The sequence below is a fragment of the Panthera pardus genome, unplaced genomic scaffold, assembly GCF_024362965.1.
Source record: "Panthera pardus isolate Hobbes unplaced genomic scaffold, ASM2436296v1 HiC_scaffold_6, whole genome shotgun sequence".
NCBI classification, from domain to species: Eukaryota; Metazoa; Chordata; class Mammalia; order Carnivora; family Felidae; genus Panthera; species Panthera pardus.
Window position 1 is genome coordinate 131,122,208 of NW_026526991.1, and position 21,336 is coordinate 131,143,543.

The window sequence follows — 21,336 nt, forward strand, 5'->3', positions numbered from 1 at the left end:
TGGGAGGGGGCTTCGGAAGCTGCCAAGTCCGTGCAGGGGGGACCCTGATGCAAGGCTGGAGACAAAGATTACCATGGCATCAGTTCACAGCAGGCCCCCAGAGACAGGTAAGGCAAACTTTGGGGGGAATGAGAAGCACACACCTTAGACCCAGACAGGCTTGGGTTCAAACACCAGCTTTGCAATTTCTCAGCCACGTGGCCTGGAGCTAATCACTTATCTCCTGTGAGTCTCTGTTTTCTCATCTGTAAATGGAGATAGCACCAACTTACTGCGTGTTGCCGTGAGGTTTAGAGAGATCTGGGAAGGCTCCAGCAGGCAATTGGTACAGGATGCTTTAAAAAATGTATACTTATCCTTACATAGATTGCTCAAAACAGAAGGAAAGGCAACAGAAGTGCTGGCTATCTGGGGCCTTTGGAACAGGCAGTTAATCTTCTAAGAACTACGAATTATAATTTGTCTTTTTTAGATAACAAATACATCTGTATGTTACATGTTCTCCCTTTTGAACAAAACAAATTTATGTACTCTTTGCTACACATTGTTTTGTTTTGTTTTTTTTTCTTTTCTTTTCTTTTTACTTAACAATATATCTTGGGGATTTTTTCCAAATCCGTACATACGGAAGATCCTCATTTTTATTCTACAGAAACATGGTATTCCGCTGAAATGATGTCTCATAATTTAACCAGTCCCCCCATCGAGGGGCATTTAGGGGGTTTTCTAGCATTTTCTCATACAAACAATGCAGCAATGACTAACTTTTAAATAAATCTTTCACAAAAATGTATCTGTAGGATAAATTCCTAGAAGTGAAATCGCTAGATCAGAAGGTTTGTACATTCGTTATTTTGTTAAAAAATCCCCCACCCACCCTCCATAGATTTTGCACCAGTTTGTAACTCCCGTCAGGAATGAGAGGGAGCCTGCTCCCCACACCCCCATGAACACACGCTCTTGTCAAGCTCTCTGGTCTTTGGCCATCCAATGGTCAGGAAGTGGTATCCCATGGTTTAATTTGCCCTCCAAGTACAATTGTGCCTATTTTCATGTTTTAGGACACTCTGAATACTCTTTTCTGGGCGATGATTATTCCTATCCTTTGCCTGTTTCTCCATTGGTTTGTTGGACTATGTCATTTTGATTTATAGCAGCTCTTTACATATTTGACTTGGCAGGCCTTGGTCTGCGATATGAATTGCAAATATTTTTTTGCAGCTTGTCATTTGTTTTTTGACTTTGCTTATTGCTAATTCGTCCTCCTGTATTTGTTCGTTTGCCCACGTAGAAATTTGTTATGGAGTTAAATTTACCAACTATTTCTCTTATGGCTTTTGGGTTTTGTATCATGGTTTTAAAGAGGCTTCCCTGTGCTGATGTCACCAGAGAATTCTCTTCCGGTTTCCCCCGATAAATGTATTGTTTTACATTCTGCATTGAAATCTTTGATCCATTTGAAATGTATGCTGGTGTAAGGTACGTATCTGTTGTTTACTTGACTGAATTCAAGTCATTTATATGTTTTTCATACTTCTAATATAAGTTCTAATATAGTCCTCATATTTAGAGAAGAGCAACTTATAAGAAATTATCTGTACGGTAAGAAAACAAAAACCAAAAAACAACCTTGAAAATTCCAAGCAAAGAGAAAATGAACAGTTATTCTTTCTTGTTAGAAAACTTCAACAGCTGACTTTCTTTCCATTTTCCTGGTGTGAAAACACATTTGATATTCTTCTCCTTTTCAACAGTTGTCACTCATTTACTAAAAATATTAATCTTCACAGTGAATTGAATTAAAAATTACAGATGGGAACAGTAAGTGAAAATTTCTGAAGATGGCATTATTGTCCCCCTTTGAATGATTCTTTTTTGTGTGTGGGCAATCCTATCTCCTTTATCTGCAATGCTTTAAATGCCTCAGTGCAATAACAATATAATCATAAAAGCTAATTAGTAAAGATTTTGTGTCTTGTTAATGATGCACAATTGATTATGGCTTGAGGACAGAATGAGCCTAACCATTCAACCGTGAGGAGCATTGCATTTTATCTTCCTACAATATGTAGGTGATGGCATTTTTATGACTGTTTTTCTATTATGTAGACATCTGACCCAACTCGCCAGTCTGCTCTTCTGTGGTATCATCATTCACTACCACCCAACCTGAGCCCTTTAAAGATGTAGAGATCATTCTGGATGCCTGATTCCAGGAAGGATGAGGAGAATTAATGACACATGGGCCAAACGGTGAACAGCAATCAGGGTGTTACCTCCCCATTCCATCTTTGCTTGATTTTTTTTAAACTAGACTTCTTCCCATAAAGCCATAGGCCGTAATTATGTCATACAAGCACCTGAATAAAAATCACTTTAAAGTAGCCACTTAAATAACTGTAATCTTTTTTTCTGGACCTTCTCACAGTCACTACTTCTTTATCAGTAAATAGACGTAGCTAGACACAGATATAGGTAAATGTAAGAATATTTATGTAGAGAAAGGAACATCACACAGAGACTCTGGAACACCCCAGCAGATGTCTCTTCCACTGGGCTTATGTCCTGCCAGATTCGTCCCCTGAGTCTAATTTCTGTCTTCCTTCCTCTCTCACTGTCTTCCTTCTCTGTTATGAATGGTTTCCTTCTCCATCTCCAGAGTCTCCAACTCCAAAGCTGTGTGCAACTGTAGCTGCTTTCTTTGGGGTTTGGTCCAGTACCCAGTTTTTCAAGGAGACGGGAGTTTGGCTCTTTTCTAAGTTGGTGTGGATCGCACAGCCATGATGAGAAAAGTACATGATAGGTGCGAATTTCAACGTGTAAGGATTAAGAGTCTGTTATGACATGGATCTGCCTTCAGAACGTACAACTAAGACAGCAATTCTGGCACAGTTATTCCCTGTTGCAATTTCCCGACACTCGAAAATGTCCAAAGATATTCTCCCTGGAGGCCTGCACAGAAGCTCTGGGGCCTTCACTCCCATGACGCGGGGCAGCCCCACCCCCACTTGACCCTGAGCGTTGCCCTGGCTCGATGCCATCCTGTCCCTACTTGCCCCTCCGCTCTCCTCCTCACCGTGGACGGTGCGGTGAGAGCTGCCCTGTGGCTGGTGGGGCAGCTCCGGAAGCTCACAGCGTGGAAGAATGAGAGGGAATCTGTCATCGGAAGGAGCGTTTGGCTATCTGGAGAGGGGACTTACGCGTCTCTTCGCGTAGAGGGCCTTTCCTCTCTCGTGTCAGCCTGTTGCTGGGCCGTGACTTCATTATATCTGGGCTGCCGGGCCAAAAAGGCAAGACTCAGTGTCGCGTGGGGGACCAGAGTGTGATTTAAACGGAAAAGTGTGACCTGCCTTCTTTCCTCTTTGCCCAATGGTAAAGGGGCTGGCTTTAGGGGAGAGACACTGGTTGAACTGGAAAGCCTGAACAGAAGGCATGGAATTGAGGAACGCTCCAGTTCTCAGCTTCAAAAACCAGCGTCCTCGGAGGAGTTGAACAGCATGGAGCCATGCCTACCCACCCAGTCACCCTTCTCCTGGCCGGTGCCTACTCACTGAACAGAAACTTACCAAAATCAGGGCTTCACTATTTGGAGGGTAAACAAGAAGGAGGTGCTGCAGACGAGTTCCTGGTAGGCTTGAAGAATGTGTCCTGATGGCTTTGGGAACTGGCTTTTATAGACACTCAAGGTCTAGCTAAATAGCAGGTCACAAAATAGAGAGGGTCACCAACGGCACAAGAGCTATTTGCACAAGTTACCACAATGCTATCTCTAGAAAATTACTGTTGCCGTGTACCATACGACAAAGTTCAAGTCTGACCATCCTGAAACGTGACTTACGAGGTGTTTTTCATGGAAGTTCTACTTCCGTTTGGTGTAGGCTTTAGCTTGTCGGACGCCATGCGTGACCTACCTTCGTAACAGGCCTTGAACAGGCGATCTCTTAACACGTGCTGATGGCTGAGGCCATTCTGTCTCAAGGACTTTAACTGAACTTGTAGGTTTTATACTTGTGGCCCGAGGCAACTTAATCACAACAGTTGCAATTTTATATGCAAAAAACTGATAAATAAGTAAATGGTATTCAGTTTCCAAAAGAGGGTGGCAGCCGTGGGAAATCCTAGAAATAGTCACTGTTCCCAGGTCCCTGGTGAAATCCTGGCAATTCCTCCACACTTCCCTGTGAAGGGCGGTCCCCGGGTAGCATGCTGTGATTAAAGCATGCCCTGTACCCCACCCCCAGAATAAAATCAACAGAATACCAAGGACCATATCCATCTCCCCCTGTGGTTGCTACTATTTACAAGAACATCGCGCAGTTTTCCTTTGCCCTTTGTCTGGACCCCCCCCCCCCCCCATCTGAGATCCTGAGTGGTTTAAGCCTCTGGCCCCACTGGCTCAGACCCAATGTTTGAGGGGGGGGGCGGGCACGGACAGAAACCGACCATCCTAAAGGGCTGTGTGGGCCACGTGCTCTCAACTGCAACCACTTTCCTCCGTGTTCCCTCAGAGTGATTTTCTCTGGGGCTCCAGCAACCCAAAGCTACAGAACACTCTCAGAAATACCCTTCGGATCACGGTCCTTCCCCAGCTCAAGCTTCCTGCTCCTTTCAAGGGCACGCAGTAAAGACGGAGGCACAGGCCTACGGAAACTGCAAACCAATTAAGATATACCAGTGTGGCCAGATCCCCACCCAGCCCTACCCCAGGGGATAAACTCAGAAAGGAGGAGGGAGGCCTGGTGAGGGATGATGGCTCCTCCTTTGTAATCAGAAAAGCCCCTCAAGCAACCCAGAATCAGAAAGGGGACAAATACTCTTTTAACATAAAAAAAAGTCAAAGTTCTGTCAACCTGAAGAATGTGAATCTCTTAGTAGACAAAGTAAGGGTTTTCAGCCAGAAACAGATCTTTATGGTGTGAGTCTGAATTTCCAGGTGGGATTTAGAAAACAACCGTCTGCAACCCTAAGCACCCCTCCTGCCACCCCCGTCCATGCCATCCCGTCTCCCACTCTGCACTTAGCATCCCCTCTCTCTTGTCCGTGGCAGTAAAATCAGGCTTGGGAGAGACCTCTTGGAGACACAGCCCACTTGGGAAGCAGACACGAGGACACAGCAAGGTTTAGGGACTGATAGGATATTCCAGAAAATGCAGGGGCTTTGGGAGTAGGACAGAGATGAATGGAGAGAGAAAGACTATGGGAAGGGAAGGAGTGGGAGGGGCTGGATGAGAGGAGGGAACATCCATATGGGGCATCCTCAAGTTCTGGGAGGGGAGACTTCACATACTGTCTTACTCTGTTCCAGGGGCTATAACACAACATCACAGACTCGGTGGCACTTAAACAAAAGAAGTTTAGTTCTGGAGACTGGAAGTCCAAGATCAAGGCGCCCGCAAGGTCAGGTTCTCGTAAAGGCCTTCTTATTGGCTCATAGCTGGTACCTCATCACATGGTGGAAGAGGCTGGGAGTCTCTCTGGAGCCTTTTTTTTTTTTTTAATGTTTATGTATTTTGAGAGAGAGGGAGAGAGTGAGAGAGAGAGAGAGACAGCATGAGTGAGCATGAGCGGAAGAGGGGCAGAAAGAGTGAAGGAGAGAGAGAATCCCAAGCAGGCTCCGCACTGCCAGCACAGAGCCCGATGCAGGGCTCCAACTCACGAGCTGTGAGATCATGACCTGAGCCGAATCCAGAGTCCATCGCTTAATGGACTGAGCCACCCAGGCGCCCCAATTGCTAACTTTTACAGAGAAGTTCTATTTGTCAGGTGGTGTTCTAAGCACTTTACATATGTGAGCCCATTCTGTCTTCACTACGACCTATCATTGTTGTATCTCCATTTTATTGATGAGAGAAGTGAGACCTCGAGAGGGTGACGTAACCACCCAACGTCCTGCAACTGGGAAACCAAATAGCCAAGAAACCTCTCACCCGGGGGAGGGGGGCAGTGTGGCCCCACAGTCCACACTCTCGGTCATCTCTATACTGCAAGGGGGAAGGGGGGACACAATGGAAGGGATGCTGGGGCAGGGTCAGGATGAGAATAGTGATTTGAAACAGGGACATCATGGAAAGCCTCAAGGGAAAGGTGATAACTGAGCAAAACCACGCACAGAGGTGAGGAGGAGACAGGAGTCTATCCGAGTGAAGATCGTTCACTCGCAAAGCCCTCAAGGCCAGAGGGAGAGAGGCCTAGCCTGAGCAGTGTGACCAAGGCTGGGACCAGCAGCGACCAGGCTGAGCGTCCTGGCCAGGCTGCAGAGGGCAGCTCAGAAACATAGACGAGGCCTGCGGCTTTCAGTCTGGAGAGTCTGAGGGGACACGTGGCACGGTCTGACGTTCACATTAAAGTTCTTGCTGCTGGGCTGGGAATACACTAAGGATTTCTGGGGTAGAAGCTGGGAAACCAGTCAGAGGCTTATTGACCTCCAACAACACAACACTGTCGGGGAGGAGGGGGGGCGGTGGTCAAGGGACAGAAGGGGTCAGCAGGCCTGAGGGCCCCCCTAAGCTCACGGTGAAGCCCATGTCCCCGGGCTGTGCAGGGCCAGTCGGCTGCACTGTTCACAAAGACCCGCCGACCTGTGGGCAAGGTTGGGAGATTCTGGACACTGGAGGAAACACGAGCTTCTGTTCTCGGCTGCCTTGTGCTCACCAGATATCACTGACTGACATTCTTATTGACTTGGGTACAAGCTGTTCTCGCTCACCTCATCTCACTTTCCCCTCAGGGCTCTGATTCCTTCTTTCTTCAACTGTTACTTCTGCGGAGGAGAGCCCTGAACGCCACACCCCGGCGCACACGCTTCTAACTTCCACAAGCACATCTACGATTCCCTATTTCCTATCCCACAGCCTCCAGATGCCCCTATTTCCTGACCACCAGACCAGGAGGCCAGATTTGTAGTTGGACCTCAATCCACCTTGGTTTTTGGCTCTCGTCCAAATGATGGTGATTCCTATAAATTATCCTCTGAGACTTCTTCTCTTTCCATTCCCACTGCCATGCCAACGTCCTTCCCTTGGATGACATTTCCCTCCCTCTGGATGATTTCCAGAGCTGCCCAACTGGTTGCTCTTCTCCCAGACCCATCCCTCACTACAAACTCCTGTGAGCTCAACCTTGCCAAAGGCAAGCTGTGACCCTTGCGGCAAAATCCCCAGCTGTTCCTCACTTCCCGGTGCGGGTGTGCCCCAGTGTGGCGGTCCACAATCCCCAGATACGTCCAAGTCTGTCTCCAGCTTCATTATTCCCTCGACATAACTGACCCTGCAAGGCACGTGACTTGTGAGTCTTCTGTCGTATCCTGCACATTCGTGCCTCATGTTCTTGGAGCCACACCTGCCTTCTTGCAGCTTTCCCTCATTCCCTCTTCACGAAGACCTTCTTATTCTCCCAAATTGGAAGCATTTTCTCCCTCTTCTAAAATGACATAGTTGTCTTATGCATTTGTGGTACAGATGAGGACTTTTGTCCTATTACACTCTTCATGACCTTGGAAGCAGAAAGTTGAAGGCATTATTGAATGTCTGCGAGTGTCTATCAGGGAGTACTCTAGATGCTAGATACCTAGGTGCTAGGTACCAGAGTATTGATCCCAGGCATCTAGGTGCTCACTTATTCATTAACTTCTTTACTCCACAAACATTGAAAGCCAGGCATTGAGGACACCAAGGTAATAAGATACCATTCCCCTCTTCAATATGCTCGTTAGGTATTTAACACAACATGAAATAATTTACACATTACGGGAGTGGTAATCCGACCATCCTCAGTTAACAATTATGTTTCACGCTCCCGTCTACTCCTGCCCTCATAAATCAAGGTAATTACTTGGCAATCTGGCTGGGCCTTGTAAGGCAAAAGAGCTGTTCATGTCTTGTGTCAAATGGTGAAGAGGGAGGAGAGGAAAAGGGTAAATTACCCTGCTTCCCATCTGTGCCCAATCAGCTCTAAATCTCCAGAAAAAATGTGCTCAGGATCTCCAAAGACAGATCCTTCCCACAGTGCATCCAAAAGTAGGGTTTTGTGCAGTAGGAAAGGGGCTGGCTATAGTAGGGGTGTAAGCATATCTGAAACTTTGTGCTGATCTTTTATGTTTGAGAGAGAGCATGTGCACTTCTAATGGATTTAAAAGGTTACCTTACCTCCCCCGACTGTATACACAGCTAGCAGAACAGGGCTCTGAAGGTCTGACTGGGACATGTGCCGCACATTTTAAAGACGCCCCGTGAAATGGACAACACAACTGTCCGCTCAAGCTCAGGTATGATTCTGATAAGTTACTGACCTTTGATACAACGTCCAACAGGCTGAGATTTAGAAATGTGTCCTCGGGGAGCCTGGGTGGTCCAGGCGGTTGAGCGTCAGAATTCGGCTCAGGTCATGATCTCATGGTTTGTGAGTTCAAGGCCCTCATCAGGCTCTGTGCTGACAGCTCAGAGCCTGGAGCCTGCTTCGGATTCTGTGTCTCCCTCTCTCTCTGCCCCTTCCTCTCCCTCTCTCTCTCTCTCTCAAAAATAATAAATATTAAAAAAAAAAAAAAAAGAAATGTGTTCTCATCATACAGGAGATGCCTAAGATGGGGCAAACAAGTAGTTTAAATGCCCCCTAAAAGTGAAAATAAGAACAGTGTGTGAAGTGTAGTCAGTATATCATAGTGGTTAGGAGCTTTCGGAGCTAGTCTGCTTGGGCCGGAACGCTAACTCCACAGCTTACAAGTTGTGTGACCTTACATGAGTCACTTAACCTCTATATGCTTCATCTCTAAATGGAGATAATATAACAATCCTCAGAAGTGTTGTTATGAGTATTAATGAATTAATATGTATAAGATGCTTCGAACGGCGCCTGGCAATCATTAGCACCATGTCAGTGTTTACTAAATACAGACAATGTTTTTTAGACTTTGTCTTTTTTTTTAACTTCATCTTTTATGTTTTTTGGTGGGGAGAGAGATAGAGAGCAAGCGGCGGAGGGGCAGAGAGAGAGGGAGGGACAGAATCCCAAGCAGGCTCCGCACTGTCAGCACAGAGCCCGATGTGGGGCTCGAACTCATGAACTGTGAGATCGTGACCTGAGCCGAAATCAAGAGTTGGATGCTTACCCGACTGAGCCACCCAGGTGCCCCTAAGACTTAATCTTTTTAAGAAAAGAAGCATAGGGCGCCTGTGCCCATCAGTCACCCCACACGGCATGGGAATGTCTTCATGACCTCATCATTATTTGTAGACAACTCCCCGTTCCCGATGGTCTACGGGGCAGCCAACGTTATTTGTAAGAAAAGGAGAGGAGTAAGTTCTGCCATGCACAGTTCATTTTTGTGCTTAATACTCTCTTAAACAGAAGAAAAACACCCAAAGAGGAAAAAATCTTCCCCAAATGATACCTGAATCAACCCGAATGAAAGATGAAAGTGGGGTAGGTAACATAACCCTCTCAGAGGGGACACATGCCACAGCATTCCCGAGCACCGCGTGCGGTCCTGTGGGGAGAGAAGATCCCCCAGTTGGCCCTCTTTATGCCTTGTTTCCTCCTTGATGTGCAATTTCATCTTTCTGGGGTCTACATAAATCTCTCGCAGCCGGTATTATCTTCCCATCATGAGCGAGCGGCCATAACGACAGCCACCTGTTTTAGTGACTGAGCCAGGATGTCAACACTTGCAGCGGAGTGTTGTTAATCTAAGTAACCTTTCCCTTCAGGGACGCCACCCCCGCCCTCATGCAGTTACAAGCCATTTCCAGAGCACCTGTTCCCCCTCTCGTTCTAAAAGGTAAATTCCTCCCAGAGGGGGCCCCCCGCTCCTACCCCCACCCCCCGCCACGCCATTTGTATAAATCCTGCACTTTCGGTCGCTATGGTTTTCTCCATCGCACCAGCAGGGGGAAAGAGCGCAAGATGGAGACGTATTGTTTGAGCAAGCACATTAACATGCTGAAACGGCCCCGTCAGAAATTTGTCAACATTGTTAAGGGCCACCTTCCCGGGCTCCCGTCCGAGAACAGCTGCCGATACCGGCCGCGGGCCCTTGCGCCACATCTTCCTGGACGTCAGGGGCAGAAATAGCCCCGGGGGGTTCAGTGCCAGGGGCTGCCATGCTCCCCACTTGCCACTCATCCTCACGGGGCGCCCCCCCACCGGCTCTCAGCACCTCCCGCGAACCCGAACGCCGTTCCCGGGCTCCCCGACCCCGTTTCGGCAGCTGGCGCAGAGACTGCCAACGTCAGAACCGTCCTGGCGGGCCCAGCTACTGCGAGCCCGCGTGGCAAGAGGCCGAGGTAGGACTGGGGAACACGTGCCAGGGTCTGGCAGGGAGCAGGTTCTGAGCGTCTGTGACCCGCTTTCCTCCCTCCCCTGAGTACCTAAGTCTTGACCATCCTTCCCAGGCCCGGGCTGCATCTCACCTCCTCCACGGAGCCCTCCCAGCCCCTCAGCTTGCACCGCTCCCTTCCTGGCCACGTTGGAAACTCTTCTCCGTCCTCTTATCTGTACTGCTGCACACACCTCCTCGTCCCGCTGCCCAAGTGCAGGTGGCCAAGGCAGGAAGGAGGGGAAATGGAGTGAGTTATCTCCACCCACTACCTCTAACCTTGTCCTTCCTGCCCTGCGTCCCTGTGTCATGCTCATCAACAGCATCCCCTGCTCCTGGGCCACTAGCTTAGTACTGTTCCAGTCTACTCTTGGATGGAATGTCTGGGGGACCCACTGATGCCACTAGTCCCACAGATTGATCTGAAGCCACAAGTACCTTTTCTTTCTTCCATCCTGTTTAGATTTTTTTTTTTTTTTGAGAGGGAGGGAGAGAATGCGATCGGGGGAGGGGGAGAGAGAGAGGGGGACAGAGGATCTGAAGTGGGCTCCGCTGACAGCAGGGAGCCCATGTGGGGCTTGAACTCATGAACCATGAGATCATGACCTAGGCCAAAGTTGGACGCTCAACCAACTGGGCCATCCAGGTGCCCCCATCCTGTTTAAATGGAAGGGTTGGCTCTCTTCTCTTTGGCTGATCCTTGCCATACCCTCTTGCCATACAGTCTTCTCAAGGACTGCAACCCCTTCTCCCCATCCTCTCTTTTTCCTTCCATGCATTTAGACATGTGCGTATCTCTCCTGTCTTTGAGAGACATCCTACCTCAAAGTCCATCATTTCCCACCAGTGACCACTGCGTCTCGCTTGTCTCCCTTGATGATCCTGAGCTTCTTAAATGAATTTTCCAGACTTGCTCATTTCCAACTCCCTTCTAAATCCACTCCAATATGGCTGCCTTCTTACCTCTTAAGTCAATACCTGTGCTAGATACCCCTATCCCCCTGTTCCTTAGTACATGTAATTACTGAGGTGCTAGTCTATGCTCTCTGCCCTTCACACGCAAGATACCTTCCCCCGGCCAAATACGCTCCCGAGATTCAAAGGTCATCTATTTGCTAATGACACCTGAAATTATATATACACCCACACTGAGGGAAGAAGTGTTTCAAGAAGAAGGAAATGGCCAATGGTAGCAAATACTTCCAAGAAGCTAAACAACATTGAAGTGTCTATACATGGGATTGGATTTAGCTGCACCTGAGACACTGGCAAACTCTGTAAGGTTCTGTTGGTGACAGTAGGGACAAAGTGCTCATTTTGCAGATCAACTACCTAAACCCAATAAGGCTAAGTGCCTAAAGAGGCTCAAGGTCACACACCTAGGCAGATCCAGTACTCGAACAGGATTCCAGGGTAATATGTGCCCAAGACATACTGACTCCATCCCTTCATAATGAGTACAGTCTGGACTTTCTCACTCTTGTGTACACAGAGCACTCCCTTTTGGGCCATGGCTAGCCCGCCCCTAGCTGGTCAAGTTACAGAGTCAACCGGTTCAGGAGTCATCTGGGGTAAGTCACAGAACTAGATTTTTGAGAACAGTGTTTTGCCTAGGGCTCTAGCCAAGCATCCTGATCTTTCCAAATCCAGTCTTATAGCAGATACCCTGTTTTTCCCTATCAGAATCTGTTCATTCTAGTAAGTGGTACAAAGTTAAGTTTGTGCTCCTGCCATCTATCTAGATCCCTGATCCTAGATCCTCCTCCTTTCCGGGCGCAACCAACTCTTTCTTCAGTGCCAGGTGGGGGTTCTGCCCCTCACAGGGGATCCTTTGACAGGGATACCTGTCTCATCAAACCCTAGAGCAGACATAGAGTCCCACTCTGAGTCTACTCTCAGCTTCAACTCTGGTTCCTTCTTAGCCATGGTGAGATGGTTTTCAATTACCAAAGAAATAATGATCACGTTTTTCTTGGCCCTATGATTTCTTTCTTCTTCACCATTAAGGTATTAATCCACATCACCACAAACAATTGAGTTGGTCTTAGAACACAACATTTCAACTCCAGCAAAAAATAACTCTCCATCAGATTGCGATTTGGAATCATATTTGTGTAAGCAACCTCTATAATGGCCCCCAGTGATCCTCACCATCTGGTATTTGTGCCCTTGGATAATCCCTCTTTTGAGTATGGGTTGGATCTTGTGACTCTTTTAATAATGAAGGGAACACAGTAACAGTGATAGGATGTCTCTGATGAGGTTAGGTTATAAAAAAGACTGTGACTTCCATCTCATTGGCCATACCTCATATCTCACTACCTTGGAAGCCACGTTACCTATGGAGAGGCCCACATAGCAGGAAAGTGGGGGAGGTTCCAGTCAACAGAAAACCAGGAAGTGGAGCCTCATTCTAATAGCCTACAAGGAACTGGATCCTTCCAACAACCATGTAAATGAGCTTAAAAGTGGGTTTTTCCCCAGCTGAGTTTTCCTATGAGATCATACCCCTGCCAAAAAAACTCTCACTTGCAGCTCTGTGAGAGATCTTGAAACACAAGCCCTCAGGTAAGCCATGCCCAGATTCCTGACCCACAGAAACTGAGATACACATGTCTGTTGCTTAAACCTGCTAAGCTTTGGGGGTAATTTGTTACACATAAACAGGATTCAGAGTAGGGAAGAAATACATCCAAGGTTTTTTTTTTTTCTGGACCCTAAGTCAAAAGGAAGATAGAGAAATACATTTGCTGAAATTCAAACAGGGTGACAAATGCGGTGCTAGTGAAGGTCGTTTGACTTTTGATTTCCAAGGTTAACTATTAAGAAGAGTATAACATTGAATTCCCATCATCCCAACAGAATAAATGGAGGAGATAATTAGTTGTCACTTGCTTGGTGTCACTTGCTTGTTTTATGTAGCTGTTTGGGCGGATGGAAAGTGAGTCTAGCATCCACGTTCAGCGTTAGCATTAATGAATTCCCAAAATATTCTTTTTTTTTTTCCTGGGGTAAATTTACTTTACAACTACCACCATTGCCAACCAAAAATTAAATCAATAAATCAGTGTAAGGAAATTGTCAGGAGCTAGGAGTCCTGGAGAAGAAAGCAAGTGTTTATGGGCTGAATTCCCACAGTACTCTGTAACTGGCTTGCCACCCAATTCCAGGGCCTTGGGAGGCCCAGAGAGAGAGAGAGAGAGTGCAGCAGGCCTGGGGGCATGAAAGCACTTCAGTACTCTGGGTCCATGTGGGCCCCAGTGTCTCCGTGGCACATTTCTCCACTACTCAGGAAAAAAAAAAAAAAAAGAAGCAATCATTGCCCAACTCTTTTTGCTCGTGTTTCTGTTTCTGGCAAGGACTACAGATTTCTAACTTATTAACCCTTTGCTAGTACTGTCAAAGTCTGCATGTTTGATGTTGCTTTCTCAACGTGTGCCTTTTTCCTCTGCTGTGATTTGTCTGCAACAACATCACTCACCGCCCCAGAAAAAGGGACAAAAGAGCACAGGTGGACTATAAGTTATGAAGTTAATTCAGCTGTCATAGTGAGAGAAGGTTGTATGCTAGAGAAATGGCCCTTTGAATGTTTTCACACATTCACTGAATCAAGGTACAATCATGAGGGCTTCAAAAGCTACACATGATGGGGCGCCGGGGTGGCTCAGTCGGTTGAGCATCCGACTTCGGCTTAGGTCATGATCTCACAGTTTGTGGGTTCAAGCCCCAGGTCAGGCTCTGTCCTGACAGCTCAGAGCCTGGAGCCTACTTTGGATTCTGTGTCTCCCTCTCTCTCTGCCCCTCCCTGACAGCTGTGTGTGTGTGTGTGTGTGTGTGTGTGTGTGTGTGTGTGTCAAAAATTAATAAACATTGAAAAAAAACCAGCACACTTATTTTTGGAAGGAACCCCTCCCTCAAATCTTCCTCCCAACGTATCTGCACACCACACACACATATAAACACACTCATATTCATGTCTGGTTAAAGAGAAACACTCTCCGGTGGTAATTACCTACTCACATAATGAGAGCTCTTAGAATAAGAAATGCAAGCATTACACGCTGTTTCTAGATATTCTTACGCTTGGTGCCATGTATTTGAAACACCTGTGTGATTTACTGAGTGTTGGACTCTTCATTCAAAAATGTCAGTAGAATGTAAAGAAACCCACTTGTGTTGTACTGAACTTGCTCTCTGCAAACTTCCTAGTAACCAAAGTGATTTTTTTCATTTTTGTCTGGATGCTGGTCATGTGCTGTCCCAACCCTTCTCCCTACAACCAAGAAGCTAGTCTTTTCCCTGTTTTCTGATCTGGGACTTAGCACGGATAATCCACACAGCTAGCTCTTTGAAGATTCGCTAATAACTAGAAACTGAGTGGAATGTTGGAAATTCATATATACTAAATAATCCGAGGTGACCATCTCTTTAAAAATTAAGTGGATACAGGGTAACTGTGGATGTCCAAAGTGTAAGTCCCCTAGTGCGGGTCCCTTAGAGTTGAGGTGGTTGATACCCAGAGCTCTCTGCTCTCGTGCTTACCCTATCTTTCCTTTGCCTGTTTCTACATGCATAATAAATCTGACAGGGATAAAATTTAGATACTAGCTTGGGGACCTAAGTCAGAAGTAAAGTACCATTTAAAAAAGTGCTAAACTGAGGGTTGATGGGGGTGGGAGGGAGGGGAAAGTGGGTGATGGGCATTGAGGAGGGCACCTGTTAGGATGAGCACTGGGTGTTGTATGGAAACCAATTTGACAATAAATTTCATATTAATAAATAAAAAAAAGCGCTCTCTAGTCTTCCATGTATCCATATTGTTGGCTAACGTGTGGTCAATGCCAGTTTTTCCAATTCTACCTGTCATGCATTTTTTTCCCCTCTCCTCCTCCCCTTCCTTATTTCCTTCACTCACTGAATAAATATTTACTAAGGACCTGCCAGGTTCCAGGCACTAGGACGAGTGCTGGGAACGGAATGGTGACACGCTGATGAGACAGGTACTGTCCAAACCTGCTTTAATGCTCCTCGTTTGCCCTGAGGGTGTCCTGCAGATCCTTCCCTAGAAGCCTGTGAATTCCTGCCTCTTTTGGTCTTTGAGGGAGTGAAAGAGCCTTTTTTCTGGCCTTTGGAGTGCTTGGCCTGAGCCTGGGGAAGGTGAAGTGCCCAAGAATGAATGCTCCCAGGGTGCCATCAACCACTGACGGACAAGCCATTGTGGAAAATACCCGATCTGGCTTACCCCTCAGTGGGACAGTGTCCCACAGGTGTCCCCTGTGCTTGGGGCCCTATGGTCCAAGAAGTAACCCTCATGAGCATCTGTTCATGGGCTGTCCTCTCTTCCTCCGTCACTTCTGCACTCCCTCACGTCCTTTGACTCTAGTCTTTGACTCAGGATTAGCTTTGGGGGAAACCCACTGAACTTACAAACTTACTGGGGAGACACAGAAAAGTAACTGAATTGTTGCAAAACTCCATTTTTTTTTTTCCGAGTAGGAAAACAGCAGAATGCTAAAAAAAAATTTCAAATTGAGAATCTTCTAAACCTAAGCTGCCTGGTATGTTTGCGATGGTATTTTTAACATATCCCGAAGTGTCAGGCAAACCCATAAAGTATTCATTCAAATGAAATTTGAAGGACATAGAAAACACAGGCATATTCTCTGAAAGAATTATCATGCAGTGCCTTAAATAGAAGACACTTGCATTTTCCATTCTTCAAATTTAAAGATGATCCTTTGGCATTTGGGTCTTTGGACTGGCTGTACTGCTCAGCTTTTTGTTAAAACTAAATAACATTTCCTATTCTGCAAAATAGTATAAGACCCTGAATCAAACCGATTCTTCTTGGTAAACTTTACTCGAATGCTGTTTTTCATCAACATCACATGCCTATTAGAAAATGAAAAACAGCTGGCTTTCCACTAACATGATTATTTTCCATTATTGAATTCTGAATATTCAGTGTTACCTGTCTCCCTCTCTATCCCTCTTGAGTCATTCCAAATGAGATTGCTATCTGAGACACCTCAGTTTACTTCAGTAACAGGGACAGGATGAATAGGAATAGAGGTAGAAAGAGAGAAGCAATACTGCTCCTATAATACTTTGCAGCTTCATATGGAATAAATAAAACAAAGACGATTTTAACATCTGCACAGTCAATAAATGTCAGTTTCCAGAAATCAGCTCCACAGCCCGTGAATTGACGACGGTGTTGAAGCTGATTCCTGAATGTGAATATGAATATATCTATTCACACTGTCATACTACCTAGACTTATATGGTCTACAGTCACTGTACAGAATGAGAATAATATCTTGGGAACTCAATTACTTGACATAAATAAGACTTCATATTTGCAAAATAAAAACTTTCTCATGGCCAAACTTCTGGTCTCTCCTGCAATGATAGCTACTTGTCATAAACTCAGAACTGATTGATATTGTATCTTAAACTCATACGGGCTTGATAATAGAACACTGCCTTTATTTAGTTCTTTTCAATCCACAGGCTTCTACAGTGGTTTTATAGTTACTCGGAGTCTGGAAAGAAATTCCTCCTGCAGTCCTAGTTTCCAAAGTGCTTTGTACTATTTACCATGATATGGTACTTGTAGTACTGTTGTACTGTTTGCTTCTTAAAAAGTAAACAGTGACAAGCCAACCACAAATAGGGTAGAATAATATGAATAAGAGCATCAAGTCCCGAAGGCATGGATCAGAAGTTGGTAAGTGACCACTCACCAAGTGGTCCAAGGACCGGAATCCTTAGAGCTTTGGAAATGCAGAAGGTCACGTCTCACTATGGACCAACTGCATCAGAATATGCATTTAAGCAAAACCCTCTGGTGATTTACAGGCACGGGACAATTGGAGAGGCACTGTTGTACAACATGATATAACATGGTATAAACAGATACTGAAAATAAAGCTTTTGTCCCCAGGGCCAGGGATCTGGAAGTTACCAGAGAAGTGTTGGGGGGTGGGGTGAGGTACAGACAGCCAGAAAGTAGTTAAAGGGGTTTCTAGGTCTGTCGCTCCCCAAACAAGCTTGAAATGATTGCTGATCCATAGCAAGCAAGTACCGGCTTGTCCGGTGAGCCCAAATTGTGTTGTCATGAGGACGTCCTTTTGACTCTCTGACACTCAGTCTGGTCACTTGTAAAACAAGGAGATGACACAAAATAAGCTCCATTTAGTTCTAAAGTTCTATCATTCAACATACCAAAAAGTAACAGGCTGGGGTGTATAGTGGGGGCAGAACATTCACATAACACAAGGATATTTTCACAATTCTTGTACAGATTACTTTGCAATTTCGGGCTATTTTTGTATTAGAATAGGACTACTGTTTCACAGAGAGTAACTTTTTAAGGGAAAACATTTATTTTTGGAGAATTTTTGTATTGAGTGAGAGTAACCATTTCCTTATCCTTGGTCCTTCTAAAGGTCTTTTTGCTTGCTTTTACTTTCTGAAAGTCAACTACACTACACACGTATATCAGAGAAGGGACAGAAGCCAGCCAGAGGCAGAGAGGAAGAGAGAACAGAGAAATATGTAACGGCCCTTTGTAGTCACTGGGCTGAGACTCTCTGACTTCTTGTGCTCCAGACCATGGTTCTTTGGTGCGGCTTCACTTCCCGATTCTAACATAATGCGGCTGTCTCCCCTTACCCATAGGAGACACATTACAAGACCCTCAGTGGTTGCCTGAAGCCTTGAACCTTGAACAGTACTGAACCCTACATATGCTGCGTTTCTTCCTACGATAAAGTTTAATTCATAAATCAGGCATCAGAGATGAACAACAATAGCTAACAATAAAATAGAACAATTATAACAAGATACCATAATGAAAGGTAAATGAATGACTTCTGCGCTGTACTCACCCTTACTTGTTTGTGATGATGCGAGATGATAAAATACCTATATGATGAGATGAGGTGACGCGAATGATGTAGGCGTTGTGACAGCATGGGGCTACTAGTGACCTTCTGACCGTATGTCAAAAGGAAGATCATCTGCTTCTGGATGTGACTGGCTGTGAGTACCTGGAACCATGGAAAGTGAAACCACAGATAAGGGGGGACCACTTCCTAGCTACAACAGGAGCACAGTGTTTTCACCTGCACAAGCATCGTTGTACAATGTCTGAATGGACACGCATTGAATCTACAAGGTTCAACAACCACTGGGCTGTAAGCTACCGGGTAGCCTCTTTTGTGATCGATTTCCCTTAACTGTATACCTAAAGTTCTCCCAAAGCATTCCCAAACTAATCTCTGCTCTTCTATAGGAAAGCTTAATTTATAATATTTAGGCAATACTATAGTTAGGTTACAAAAGAAACAGCTAAAATGTTGCACTCCTTTTGGGTTTCAATTCACCGTGATATTAAGGAGAGAAACTCTTGCATCGTGAAAGTTGAACTTGGATCGAACTTTCTCAACTGAACGCTGTCAGCTGCCAGAGCTTCAGGCAAGAACCCAGAAAAGATAAAACTCCAGTCATGATGGAATTAGCCAAGCAGCACCAGGCCAAGGCCAAATGAGAGCAGGCTGCATACATGACTCTGTGGCCAACAGAACCCTCTGAACAGCGTTAAGCACCAAAGTTTCATAGTGAACGTTAGGAACAAGATGGCAATTGAGGTGGGTGTTTAAAAGGAAAGCACAGTCGAATGTGTAAGTCACCCCAGAGAATTCTTCGCTTTATTCCCCTGAGAAATTGCCAGAATGAATTAGAAACCAGTCATGTATTACACTTATCTCTGCTTCAACATTGTTTGTCCTCGAGGACTTCCTATCAAACTTGCATCTCACTAACTTGGCAAAGGATGCTACTATGCAGCCACAGAATCCGTGTGCGTGTTCGAAATGACTACAAGACTTCGGTGCAAAGAACTCTCAAGACCACAGGGAACGTTCATCTAGATATCTGGCTTGATCCCAAACTCAGTATCAAACAACCCTCCTTGTAGCACCACATTCTCCAGCAAACTCTTCCTCCAGACCTCCCTGGTTTTTGTGGGACAAAAACATTGTGGGACATGACATTCCCAAACTGGAAACTTGACAGTCATTTGCTCTCTCTCCTTTGTCGCTCAGGTCTAAGAAAATACTATTGACTTGTTCTTCCCAGTATTTTCTGCAATCAACCACTGCTTTTTTCTTCCTACAGAGCCCAGTCTAGTTCATGCATTTATTATCCTCATGTGAGCTATTTAGGAAGTTCATCTTCCATTTACTCATTAATTCCTTTGGTGCATATTTCAGCACCTACTATGTGCTGTAGGCACTGTGCTAGGTGCTGGAGGATAAAAAGGGGAGCAAGCTAGTGCTCAGGTAGTTTGTGGGCTGGTGGAGCTCTTCCCATTGGGGTTCATTTTGCAGGACACATTCAGGTTACCTTCCTAACACACTCTCTGAATCATACATTCATCCTGCTCAAATGCCTCCAACAGCTTACTAAAAGCAAAGCAAACCAAAGGAAAACTCTTTCTACCATTTTAAAGCTTGCAGGCTAGCTTCTACCTACTTTTCTAATCCCCTATTTTACTATTTTCTCGACAAACCATCTGGTTGAAACCAGCTGGCTGAATCTCCATTTCAGAACATTCCCTATTTCTTGCTCTTTGCTTTGTGACTGCTGTTGCTTTTCCCAAAAGATCCACATCCTCGATCGTGATGCTTTTCTAATTGTCATATAAAATATGTTCTTTCTCTCTTCTGAACATATATATTTGGTCAATTTACATAATACTCAATGCATTCCATAAACATATTCCCAACTTCTCATGTGATAGACTCTGTGCGAGGCGGTGGGAACTAAGGAAGAGCATGCTTTCTCCTATGGTAATTCTTGTTTTCACCTTTACAGTCTTTTGGTTCTCAAAGGCAGGGATCATGGTACCTTGTAACCTCTGTAGAGCTTTATATATTTACTCGCTCATATGGGTAGTCAATGACACAGCTAGTCGTAATGATATTGTTAATACCAATGGAGTCATTTAAAAATTACACTATTTGTTATGTCAATAATCGTCTTCCTTACTCATCACATATTTTTTTTAACTGTGAACTCACCACAGAAACCTGTTTCTCTGAAAGCTTCATTTGGGAATGATGTTACTTTAGAAGGGGAACTCAGTGACTATAATGAATTGTGAACCACCAGACATCACTCTTGTAAATACTGGTTCCGTTGGTCTGAATCTGGATGAAGAAGGGTCTCAAATATCACATTATAATGGTAGTTTCCACTTATTCACTGGATACTCACGGTCCCAATATAGATTTCTCTTTAGACTCTTTTATGTAGCTCAGCACGACTCCCTAAAGTTACATCCTCTCTCCCCCCAGAAAAGCATGACAAGCAGAGGTTTAAGGATGAATAGTCAGGCTAAAGGGTGAATTTATTTTCTCTGTTGGCTCGTGTCACTGCCTCAGTTTGGTTTTATATAGTGTTATGTGAGTTTAATATTGCTTATTTGAAAAATGAAAACAAGATAGGATGCTTGAGTGGTTTGGGCCCAAAAGGAAATCTGTATTTTTGCCAGAAAGAAGGAAAAAGGGAAATACATAACAGAAACATTCACAAACCGAATCTGAAAAGAAAGGTTTATGAGGTTTAAAACTATGCGTATGAATAAAAATGAATTTTATTGATTTATAGAATATCGGTAGCTTGAAAATTCCAAACATCAGTGGAGGTAAATGTTTGAGAAGGTATAAAAACCAAACCATCCCTGAACAGGGATAGAAATTCTCCCACCTGGTATTTTGTCAAAGCTCAGTGGACAGCAAAATCTGAAACCCTTCAGGGAAGTGAGAGCAGTTTTTTCTCCCAATGTGTATGCTTTCTACAACAAAGTGGTTTTAAGTAAATATGAGAAAAATTGTATTTAACACATAATTTTATCTTGTCAGCTTCCCTCTGAATACAAAAGAAAACGAACAGTGGAAGATTATGAAACAAAACTATTTACCCAAGAGGCCACAATGGCCCTTTGGATGCTGGAGCAC

The 21,336-nt window shown here is 45.1% G+C and overlaps 1 protein-coding gene and 1 long non-coding RNA gene across 4 annotated transcripts in view; one reads left to right on the forward strand and one right to left on the reverse strand.

Moving 5' to 3' along the window:
• CELF2 (CUGBP Elav-like family member 2) overlaps window positions 1-21,336 on the reverse strand; it is an 832,193-nt gene that overhangs the window by 375,331 nt on the left and 435,526 nt on the right. The gene's annotated exons all lie outside the window — the stretch shown is intronic.
• Window positions 1,189-2,384, forward strand: LOC109273741 (uncharacterized). The gene is made up of 2 exons (XR_002083228.2): window positions 1,189-1,479; window positions 2,110-2,384. It is a non-coding gene; the product is annotated as an uncharacterized LOC109273741 (long non-coding RNA).